Raw genomic sequence first — 12782 nt, 5'->3', positions numbered from 1 at the left:
CTGAACACTGAATGAAACTCCCAATACTTTCTTTCAAATTGGTTTTGAGCACAAACATGTGGGAAGAAACTATTAAGTTATATGGTGATAACCTGACTGTAGATTTCTTACCAATACTATAGTTTTGGACCCTACTTCCTTTTGGTTTTTAAGATGTCAGCCTGTGATTTAAACATGGTATAGAAGTCTGTAAGTAGAGATTTAATCAATTTCCTGATTGTGGGAATGACTCACTGCAGCAGTGACCTGACCTGAGCTGGCTTTGGTGCCCAGTAACTCTATGCAACAACCCCACCTCGCCTGTCCTGAGTGACCATTGTAAGGGATGGAGCCCAAAGTCATGGACTAAATGAACTCAGTGGACATTTCATGGACATTTTGGAGGGAAGTCTATGGACTAAGGGGATGATAATCTGTGTATTATATTAAAGGATGGGAAGGGGGGTGGTGGTTAATGAGGTTGTATTTGATAGTGTGGTACCTGAGCATAACGTAAATGGTATGGAATAAGGAGTAGATAATGTCCTGGTTGCAGCCAGGGTAGAGTTAATTTTCTTCACAGAAGCTAGTGTGAGGCTGTGTTTTGCATTTGGGATGAGAAAACGTTGATAATGTGCTGATGTTCTGAGCTGTTGCCAAGTAGTCAAGGACAGTCCGGCTGCTCATGCTGGCCTGCAGCGAGAAGGCTGGGGGTGCACGGGAAGGTGAGAGGGGACACAGCCAGGACAGCTGACCCAGGCTGGCCAAAGAGGTATTCCATACCATATGATGTCATGCTCAGTATATAAAGCTGGGACGAAGAAGAAGGAAGAGGAGGAGGGACGTTCGGAGTGATGGCGTCTGTCTTCCCAAGAAACCATTACGCGTGATGGAGCCCTGCTTCCCTGGAGATGGCTGAACACCTGCCTGCCCATGGGGAGTGGTGAATGAATTCCTTGTTTTGCTTTGCTTGTGTGTGTGGCTTTTGCTTTACCTATTAAACTGTCTTTATCTCAAACCATGAATTTCCTCACTTTTACTCTTCTGATTCTCTCCCCCGTCCCACCGTGGGGGAGTGAGCGAGCAGCTGCGTGGGGCTCAGTTGCCAGCTGGGGCTAAACCACGACACCGCAGAATCCCAGATACATAACAACTACCTTTAGAGGTGAACTATTATAACAAATACCTACTGAAGAGTAATGTGCAAAAATTAGGAATTTTAAAACTTTGTGTGTTGGGTGGGTAGGAGTTAGAACACCAGAATGAGTGATTTTTAACTCTTAGCTTGATTTTAATTCAATAACTATGCCTTAAATATAACACGAGCAATCACTTTGAGATGTCAGTTGCCTAAGACGTAATGTTAGGTGAGCAAAGAAGGGAAACCAGGAGGGCATGTTTTCAATGTCAACTTCACCTTAAGCTGTTTGGAACCCTGATCTTCAAGAATGAACATACGTGATGAGGACTTCTGAACTGTAAAGTGGTATATAAAGCTGAGAGACATTGTTTTATGATACCAAAGTCCTCAGTTTAACACAGGCTTTTGGAGCTGCTTTTTCAGCTCTGTAAATAAGAAATTATCTATGACAAGAGACAAGGAGATGACTCTTCTTTTCAAAGGAGCAGATGGCAGAAGCATCGGAGGCATCCCTCATTCTTCTGTGCAAATATATTTTAAAATGCTGAACCTGATATGAAGTTTATTTCAATAATTAATGTAAGTGGTATGCACTTGGAGTCTAGGAATTCCCATCACTTCTGGGCAGTGTCCACAGAGAGATCTTGGAACAGAAGAATCCTGTGCCCTTCAAACTTTCACAGATTTTTTTCATACAGAATGCATACATTTATTCTATCAGAATATTTGTGGAGATGTTAGAAAAATAATATATAATGTATAATGTAAAAACAACAGAAAAATTATAAAAGCAACCTTTTCTATTTTGAAACCTAAGAATCCCCTCAACTCTTGGTTGTTGCATTTCCCCCCTGTAACCCAGCTACTCTTTGGTGTATCTCTTCCTAAGTGGAGAAATATATTTTACATTATTGCTAGCCCCAGGGGAACTGAACTGGTGTTAGCTAGCAAGGAGATGCTTTTAGGAAATGTCACTAATGTAGGTGGCGAAAATGGCAAGAAACTGTTGAGGACTGCAACAGCTCAGCTAGATCTGAGCTGAACTTAGGGCTGAAATAAATGAGTGCAACATTCAGTGTCTTCTCTGGAATATTCAGCCACTGAAGCTCTCTGAAATTTCCTGACTCTGCCTTCTTCTCATTAGGAATCGAAGAACAGGAACTTCCAGGGGATCTGTTTACTCCCATATGCAACTTTTGGTTTAAAATACATAGGCTTACCAAAACTAACATCTGTAGAAATGTACAAATCTAGAGCTGCGTTCTCTTCTGCCTTTTCATACCTTTAAAAGAGCAACAAACTATAGTCATTCTACACAGCTTACACAGTTCAAAGAGGGAGATGATAATGTGTCTGAAAACCCGTGGGACTGCAATTCAGGAGCCTACTCCTCTGCATCAACCACAGAGGGATCTAAAGTGCCTCTGTAGAGGAACTCAGTGAATCAGGAGACTGTGTCTGGAACAGCCTGGAGGTAACTTTCAAGCATGGGAAAATCCAAGGATGATCTGAACTTGTCTCATAGAGGCATTTTCACTTGCTGGGGTGCAGAAAGCTGAGGGCAGATGCCTCTCAGGGTGGAGAGAGGTTTCTTCCTCCACACAAAATTTATTAGTTGGTGAGGCTTCCCAGAAAATAGTCTTATGTCTTCTGTTTCAGTTGTTGATTATAGAAGAAGTGACCAGCTCTGTGCTCCTTGGAGAAGTCACTTGCTTATCAAGCTATATTCTCTGGTTTTGGTCTCCTCACCTACCTTTGTAAATCCTATATGCCTTTCTACACACCAGTCAGAGTCAGGAGGAACAATAAAGATGCATACATATAGGGTGACATCCTTCTTGTCCTGCAGTCATATGTAACTTGATGAGTGAGGTATATTCCTGGTATGCAGAAACAAGATTTAAAAATCAGTCAATCTGACAAAATCCCCTGGATAGGAATAAAACGTGAACACTAAAATTGATTATTAACATAGTGCTATTTCAGTAATTTAGACAGAATCTGATTACACTGAAGGAATCAAACCCTGTAAGGTGAAGTTCACCTGTCCCCAAGTGCAAGCATTGCTGAGCGTGCATGACAAACTTTGATCAGGTGCCTGGGAAATATCATGGCCCGCGACATGAACTCTGGCTGATTTTCAGACGTATTCAGAGGGCTGGATGTATCTGGGACAAGCCAGTCAACTCTTTCCTGAGACTCACAGGACTTGATTTATCTAACCTAATTTTAGATATCTAAAAAGTAAATGACTACATATGAGCCATACACTGTAGGCTCCCTTTATAGATAATGGAAAGAAAAATAGGCATTTGTAGAGTTCAGTTATTCTGGTGTAGTTTATATATCCACCCTATGATAAATTGACTCACACAATCTCACAGGCTGCTGCTTTTTGACAAGGAGACCGACCTGATGCAGACATCTGCAGTGAGCAGCTGAAGAAGGAACTTTGAATTTTCTTTCATGCGATGCAACCAACACAATCAAGAAAAAGCTTAGGCTGAGTTTAGACTTGCTTATGCTTCCCACTGTCCCAAAGTTTGTTATGCTTTTTGAAGTTTAGCAGTCAAGGCAACTGCAAGGTAGGGAGTAGGCCAAGACTGCAGTTGGCCTTGCTCTTTCTGGTGCCATTAGCAGGACAAGACCATGTTCTTATCTCCTGTAGATGTCCATATTTTAGCAAGTTTTCCCAAATGCCATCCACTGGTATCTGCTTATTTCTGACTTGTCCAGATGCCAAAACACACAGCGCTCTCTTCTCTGGGTTATGTTGAATGGTTATGCTAAGTATGCATTAAAATTTATGTGGGTTTTAGGGAAAAAATTGGTTAAATAAAACACATTTGAGTTTAGAAACAAGGTGCTTTGAATATCTTATTGAGCTTAGGTGGCTAACAAAGTTAAGTCATCTCCCTTTCTGTAACCAAAACAATTTAGTGACTAAAATCATATCCAGCCAGCTTCCAGCCACCTGAAACAAGTGTCTAACTGTGGATTGGTTAGGTGTGGCTCTCAGCATAAGTGTGAATCAAGCTTATGCCTTTGGATCAGCTGCAAATTGACTTCCAGATGCAACCCCTGTGCCTCAGAAATGCAACTGAAAGGGATGCAAAACACCTTTACTCGAAGGTCATCGCTTCCCATAAGCTCTCTAGAAAGACAAATCATGACCTCTCTTCCTTTGTGGTCTGCCCTATACACCTATGGAAATGTTTACAATGGAAAAATAATACAAGGGAGAGAAAATGGAGTTAGGGGGATTTTTTCACTTCCTTTGCAAAATTTCAATTTTTTTTCAAATAAGCTTATTGTATCTTAGCAATAAGGAAAGAAGGAAACAGGTGACAGATTTGAAATCCATCAAAGCTGAAAGTGGGTTTTTACACTGAATTCAATGGATGCATTTGTTCAATCACAAATTAAATCTGCTTTTCCAAAGGTCTGTCTCACAGCAGTTTGCAGTGTAGCATCTCCTCTTTGATTCTTTCAAGCATTTATAATAAAGTAACATCTTTAATTTTTCATGGGAAACAAAAGTCTCTGCTTAAAATACCCCGATGATTCAGGGGTACTGAATACCCTTATGAAATTAGGAATTTACCTAGGCATTGATTATGAATTACAGCATTCACTCCACTCTGCAAATTGATGCCATTTTGGAAAAGTGTGGTTTTGATGGAATCAACACCATGATCTGAATAATGCTGCCACTTCAGCAAAAAGTGATATTTAAAAAAAAAAAATTGAGTAATTAGTTCATCATCTACTCTTGCCGTTTATTATTTGGATTTGTCTGACAGGTTTAACAAACTTTTCTGATACACCTTCCAATCACTACATTTGTGGTTTGATAAAGAACTTCATGTATATGAATAATCTGTGATGATAAGGCAATACATTTTCCTTCATTCTGCAATGCATTAGCAGCACATATCCTACTAAAACTAGAAAGGGATGTATTACCGATTTGTTTTGTAGGTATTTATTTGCTCAGTGAGTAAATAAATACATATCGTAAATTAAGCATTTAAGCTTCACTGCACAGAAGTGGCTTTTAGTTACAATATGTGCTTGTAATATGAATTACAGCAGTTATCTCTAACACACTTTATTAGCAGTTTGAAGTTGAAAGAGAAAATTATAATATTACAGTGTTATCAGAAATGTATCTGCAGGAGGTTAAAAATGGAACTTCTCAAAGTTCTGACACATGTGACAATATTTTTATAGATACAATCCCAAAATGTGCTTTTCATAGCTAATAAAATATAACAAACCCTTGATATGTAGCATTTACTATAAACTATCATGTGCTATTTTTTCTGTTTCTCGCAAGAATTGAGACACTAAGCTTTTATTTCTTTGTTTCTTTAAATACACTGCAATTTTGTCAACAATATGTAAAAAAAGTTTTAAAACCTTCTTAAACATAAGGTGAAAAACAACATTCATTTTTCATTCAGTTCTCCCATCAGTCCTACTAAAAGTGGCAACAGTTTTAGACCTCCCTAGTTTCCCTTTAGGGAGAGATCACATAGATCAAGGCTGGAAGTGTGCATGTCTGTTTATCTGATATATTAAATGTTTTATGATATAGACTGTTATGCCACCATTCTGGAGAACTGCTGGATCTTTTTGTAGATATCTGGTTTGTGCATTAAAATGAATGCTTTCTCTCTCTCGTAAACTTTATTTTGGCTATCTGAAGGACTTTCTAATGCTCCATCAAGTACTTCACCAGTTTTCTTGAAAAAGGATGTGGCTGGTGGTGATTTATCTTGCACAGAATAATTAATTGGCATTTTCAAGTGATGATCAATCTGCAATGATGTGATTGGGATTATTTGTTTAAAACAGTATTTCACTTATTGACAGTGTGTGGTTTCTGTCATTATTTTGATGTGAGGTGGCAGAATGCTCCAAATAAAGGTAGGTGAAGCTGCCTGTTACAGAAAACAGGGAAAATAGCTGTATTTTGTTTGAAACAATGGGATGGTTTTCATTGAGTTCGTGCAGTGGGCTCCTGGACATAATTAAACAGCATGTGGAATTCATAATCTCACAAAGATCCCTTCACAAAGCCATTGCCCTAAAACACGTAGTCTTAAATATCTTTAATGAAATCCTCAGAGCAACAAGTAACTCCCACTCCCTAAAAGTGGATTATTACAGTCTTCACAGACTTGTGGAAGTTTTAATTGAAGGGCACTACTTAAAGGGATGGTGTGGGATGACTTTAAGGTAAGATTGATCAGTACAGGCAGAATTTTATTACAAGTGTCAATTAGATTGAAAAGTGTTATAAAAAAGATCATTTGCATAGCTTTAGGGGACAAGGAGACACATTATTCTGAAATCTCCTTTGCTGATTGTTTAGTGATTCTCTAAGGCTAACAGGGAGGAAATATTCCCTCCTGCAAGAGGAGACAGTAGCCACTTTCTGACTGGCTTTGATTTAAAGCTCGTTAATGAGATATGTGCAGCTAATTAAGAGCAGGGAGAATTTAGCTATATACCACAGTGGAGAACAGCATTTATCAGAGAGGATTGGACCATCGCCCTATGGAAGTTCAGTGCTGTGCTACCTGGGACGATTCAGTTCCAATGCTGCAGAGAAGGTCAATACAGCAAATAGCTGAAGCTGGTTGAAGATACATTTTTTCCCCCCTAGAAAAAGAGGGTTGCACTGACAATGCATTCTTTTAATGGAAAACCTCCTTTTTGTTAATTCAACACAGTGAGGACAAGCTCTTCCTTTTCATTTTCACCTTTTTTTCATCTGGAGGGAAGGAACAAATTAGCAGACAGAAAGCCTTTGGCTATTGCAACTTCATCTTTTTTGGTACTTGAGCTAGATCATGTGAGTGTCTACAATAGCATTTAGTTTGGGCCAGGAGCATCCTTCTGAAACAAATCTTCCTGGGGCCCCCTAATTCCCATACTTTTGTTTCTATTACAGAAATGGAAATGTGATCACAGGAATGAGCGTTCATGAATTAGATTTCTTTTTAGACTGAAACGTGTCTGAAAGATGTAGTCCAGGCATGTACCTAGTCTGCTGCAATTGCTAATGAGCATCCAGGCCCTGGACCAGTCTAAAGCTAATCCAAAATAAAAAGTTTTAATAATAATGCTGGGATCTCAGCACCAACTATTTCACTCTAGCTATCTCTTCTTTTTGGGCTGCACTACTTGCTAACACAGATATAGTATGTGTCCATATAGCTTTGTCACTCCTGGTGTGATTCATAACCACGCAGTCAGTAGTGCAGTTTGACTTGCCTTATGGCACTGGAGACATATCTGCACTGACCTCACACATTGGACTCACAGAAAATCTACTCCGTGTGGCATGATGAAGGCCAAGTGAGGTAGTCCACAGTGCCTAAAATGATAATAGGTGGCCTGTGTTTAGGCAATGCAATCCTGCTTACTGTCTGGGAATTCATCTCCAGAATGTAGGCACCCAACCTTCAGTATATAAACACAGGCGTCTGTATATAAGTTTGTTGTTTGTAGTCCATTAAAGTCAATGCAAACAGATGACCTAAATATAGTGCCATTTTTAGATAATCTAGGCACATACCTGGCCTCCAGGCTACCTGTCCTATCAACTGTAGATATCACACATATCAGAGAATAACTTAAGATGCTGAATCCCACCTCGAGACAATACAGTCAGTGGAGCCTAAAGATCCGTTCAGTTCACCCAAAAATAGATGTAGGTCACAGTTCAGTTGCCTAGACATAGGCATGTGGTGCTGTATGAGATAGATACCTCAGGGTATAAAAACATCTGCACAGGGCTGGTAGCTCTGACACAGGAGCCTTCTGCAGCTGTACACCAAGGCGAGATACCCTACAGTGTCTGAAAAGTGGCAAGATGCCCATGTTCAGCAATGGCCTTGAATACGGCGGCACACTGTGGAACCAAGGATAACATATTTTGTCATTTGCTCTGTCACTTCCCTCCTCTATATCATCCAAAATATTTTTATCTTTGGGTAAGGTAGTGAATATACCTTGACAGGTGGAAATAGTGCAAAAGTGAAATATTTGAGGAAAAATATTCACAAGAAAAAATCAGACTTTTCCCTTCAGGTGCTTCACTTTCTGTGCCTTTTCCAACAGATGAGTTCACAGCAAGGCCAAAATGTATGGTGAGAAAAAGTATGTTGCTCAGTATTCTGTGGCTTTGGAATTGTCTGTGCGAGGGAAAGCTAGGCACATCTCATATTCCCTAGTCTGTAATATGCATATCATCTCCTGGTTGTATTTTGTCCACAGATCAGTTATAGTGTTCTCCAGGGAGATGAGATCATGCCTTGAAGGAAATTACAAGAAGAGATCTATCTTAGAAATTTTCTAATACCATGTATATTAATCTATTTATTTAATTTCAAATTTTATTTTATTCATTTTTCAGGGGACAGATTGCAATTTAGAGTAGATACATTTTTTGTCAAAAGAAACTGTTTGATTGTGAATATCTGCAGTTTCTAAATTGTACTTTTGGATATCTACCTAATCTCATGCAGTCATTTCTTTGTCATGTGTACTAAAACTCCAAAACTTCATAAAAAATAAACTGATAAAAATTAGAAATACTTAATCTGATGCATTAGAAGTAGCAGAGGGACATACTCATAACATGTGCTATTGCTACATACAGGTCTCTCCTGCCATTTCTAGCTAGCAAACTTACAGGTGTTAAAGTAGTTCTTGGTATTCCATCTCTCAGTGCAGCACTTTGCACTTTGTGCAATTAATTTTTAAACCATTTTCTTTACTGGAATCTCCAGAGTAATTTACCTGTTTATAAAATATTGCAACATTCATTTTTATTGATGTGTAATGCAACTTCATGTCATCAGCAAATGTCATTTCAACACAACTATATTGTTTGCCTAACTTAGACATTAAAATGTTAGATAACTTTGGTCTCAGATGTTTAGGAAAGAACCCCATTCCAGTCCAATAAAACTCCTTGTGAAACAATCCCTTGAGTTGGCTGTATTTTATCAAATATATCATTTTTGTTGTCTCTCTGAAAACCTACTGTTTCATCAAATTTTCCCCTCATAATGGACATACATAGTACAAAAGTCAGTAGCTACTCAACAATATGTTCTCCTCTTAGGATGCAGGAATTTATTTTGCTTTTCTCTCAATCACAGTAACTCCTTCAATTTGACAGATTCATAAAGAATACTGTTTTGGTGGCATAGCTTATTTAGGTAGCTTGTCATCTCAGTGTGACTTGCTAGTGGTCAAAATGAACATTCATTTCTGAGAAACTTATCATTTAGTTATGCTCCCTCACTCGCTGTTGCTTTTGCTCGTTGACTGGATTGTAACATGAAGATCAGTGTGTGGTTTTGTGGATGTGGAAGTGCATGCTTGTGGTGTGGAAATCAGCTTCAGAATCACAGAACTGTGAAAGCATAAAAATGTTGTTTGGAAGACCATCTAGGCCAACCTCCTGCTTGAAGCAAGACTATGGTCAATGCTGGATTAGGTCAGATGTGGCTCTGTGTGGTTTTTGGTGGATACAATTTCTCATGAATTTGCTTGAATGCTTTAACATTCAAGGAAAGCAAAAACAAATGGGTCATGAGTAAGGGTGATGTGAAATTCAGATTTGCATTTGAATGAATATTCGCAGCTCTCTTTCATATTATTCCCTCAGGCAATGAAAAGTACAGGCACAGATTACTGAGAACTCTCTAGACTGACTGATTGATATGGTTTGTATTTGCCATGTAAATGTATAATATTTAATACTGTATCTATACAAATACAATGCTGATTGACAAACTTGCCCAGAAACAGTCATCTCCTAGGAGGAGGAAGTCATTAACATTTTAAAAAGCAAAATCCTAAAGGAAGGCTGTTCAGACACTGCAAAGGAAGGTGGTACTTTGAAATGTGAGAAGGTATGAGCTGTCAATATTAAGGATTCCTTTATTTTTATTGGAACAAAATTCAAGGATTTTTTTCAATAAGAGAAACACTTGATATGCAAACTAGAAGAATTCAAAAAGGATTGGGGAATAATTAATTTTATAATATATATTGGAACATAAAAACAGAATTGTAAATTGCATGTTTAATTTTTTTAAAATGAGAAAATGTACAACATGTTAAAGACGCCTTTAGCATTTGGGTTCCACTGAGGACTGTAAAGGGCACTAGCTCTGAATACAGCCTACTTGCTCACAAGTTTCCAGAGAGCAATCCTCTAAGTCAAACAATATGCTGCTGTGCAGGGGAAAAACACACCATTTCTTAGGTGAGTTTTTTTACCTAGGTAACCTATACTACATGAGTAAGATAACAGTTGAGATAGTTACCATTTATTGTAGTGCCCTGCCTTGAAGAATGAGCAAGTAGTTTCCATTTTAATGAGCAGTTGTAAAAGGAGGATGTTAGTTCACACAGAATCAGGGACAGAATTGCTGATGGCATGAGCAAGAAGTATAATGAGTTTTGTTTTTATCAGCAGGGATTGCTGCATCTTTAAGTTTCCTTTTCAGTCCCTGTGCACCCTCTTGTCAGAAAGGGTCCCTGCACCTTTCTTGATGTCCTCAATCTACTTTGCCTCTTTGAACCTATATACCATTCTTTTCCTTTGGCTTTTTGATTCCCTTCAACCTTCATCTTTTTACTGTTTCTCTTTCTGCCTATTGCTTCGTCTCCTGCCTGCTAAAATGGGAGACATCTTCTCAAAGGACAGCCCAGGTGCCATAAATTTTAAAACCATGGAGTTTGTGACCATCTTTCCCAGGTTCTGCTTGTCAAAAAAATAAGACCAGCCCAGCTGTTTTGATCAACTGTATCGAGTGCTTTCATCTTCTTCAAAATACTGAAAAGCTGTGTTTGATTCTATCTGCTGGATGATCACAGACATCTATGACTTACCTATCATTCATTGCCAGGCTTGTAGTTAACATTTAAAATTGCAACTTTGTGAGGCTGCAGAAGTCGGTTCCTCACTTTGCTGCTGCACATCTGAAACAGAACATGAACGCTGTGGGGCAGGCCTGCAACATATTAAACTGGCTTGCTTCCTATTAACATTGCAAATGGAGAGCTCTCTGCATGATTTCTGAGCCATGGGATGACTCACTGCAACTTGCTCTCTGCTGGAAGGGGACTTCACAATGCCTGCAAGATCCAATTCCTCTGCAAAAGCAGGAGGTGGTCCTGTGAGCCTCCCACACTACCCCTCTGCAGGCTGCCAACGACAAGTAGAACAATGCAGAAAAGGTAATGCAGGCTATATTTGAAGGCAAACTGTCATTCTTGTAGTTCAACTGTGCCTAACCAAAAGTTGTTTTGAAATGCACCAACCTGGGGAACTAGCAATGCAATTTCTAGAAGGCAACTTCACCTCTTTTTCTCCCTCAGCCTATAGCACTAGGATTTCTCCCTGGTTTCCAGTGTAATCAATGTGATGACTTACAGATAAGGTTGATAATTCTGCTTCTCAGTATTGCCTGAGGGTCAATACATTTCCTGAAATCACAGCCTTCTTATCAGGATGTCACTGAACATGCAATTCTGCTTCATGATTTCTCTAGTAGCAAGGGAGTTTCCCGGACCAATCTATTTGCTCTTCTTGCCCACTCGCCACAAGTTATTGCCTATGCAGCAATACTTGTTCAACTCCTTGTGCAGTCACGACCTAAAATTGTAGAGATCCCATGTTTCACAAGCCTTCCAAAAACAAGGGGGAAGATGCCAAAGATGATTTCTCAGCAATGGTGACTGCCATGTGCACTCAATATTATTTGATACTTAAAATGTTCTAGGCCTAACATACCAACAGGAGATCTTGACAGCTGCCTGCTGGTTCCAGGCTCTCACAGATACTTTTCTGCCCCTTTTCTTTCTTCAGCCTCTCCCTGCCCACTTATTTGCCCTTCTCCCCCTTATCCTCTCAACTGCTTTCAATCCACATGCTGCCTCTTCTTCTTCTTGGATTTCAGTACAGGTCTTCCAATTTCTAGGGGAAAGTATAGGAAACTTTTGTGCCCTGATCTTCTCTTTGGCCAAACATGCAAGGCTGGCACAGGGCAAAAAGCAAGCAAAGTGTTTTCCTGTAGGCAAGGCTGAACTCGCAAAGGAGACTGAAATTTCTTCCACCAGGAGATTGGTCCTTGACAGCTGGCAGCACTTTTCATATCTTGCATATGGCAGACTTTTTTATAGTGGCATTTATTGTTATATGTACGTCGTGGTTTAACCCCAGCTGGCAACTAAGTACCACGCAGCCACTCACTCAATCCCCCATGGTGGGACGGGGGAGAGAATTGGAAGGGTAAAAGTGAGGAAACTCATGGGTTGAGATAAAGACAGTTTAACAGGTAAAGCCGAAGCCGCGCTTGCAAGCGAAGCAAAACAAGGAATTCATTCACCACTCCCCACGGGCAGGCAGGTGTTCAGCCATCTCCAGGGAAGCAGGGCTCCGTCACGCGTAACGGTTACTTGCGAAAGCAAAAAGTCATAACTCCAAATATCCCCCCACTTCCTTCTTCTTCGCCCAGCTTTATATCTGAGCATGATGTCACATGGTAGGGAATATCCCTTTGGCCAGTTGGGGTCAGCTGTCCCAGCTGTGACCCCTCCCAACTTCTTGTGCACCCATAGCCTTCTT

The sequence above is a fragment of the Phaethon lepturus genome, unplaced genomic scaffold (genome assembly GCF_000687285.1).
Source record: "Phaethon lepturus isolate BGI_N335 unplaced genomic scaffold, ASM68728v1 scaffold9903, whole genome shotgun sequence".
Lineage (NCBI taxonomy): Eukaryota > Metazoa > Chordata > Aves > Phaethontiformes > Phaethontidae > Phaethon > Phaethon lepturus.
This window is presented reverse-complemented; position numbering follows the sequence as displayed.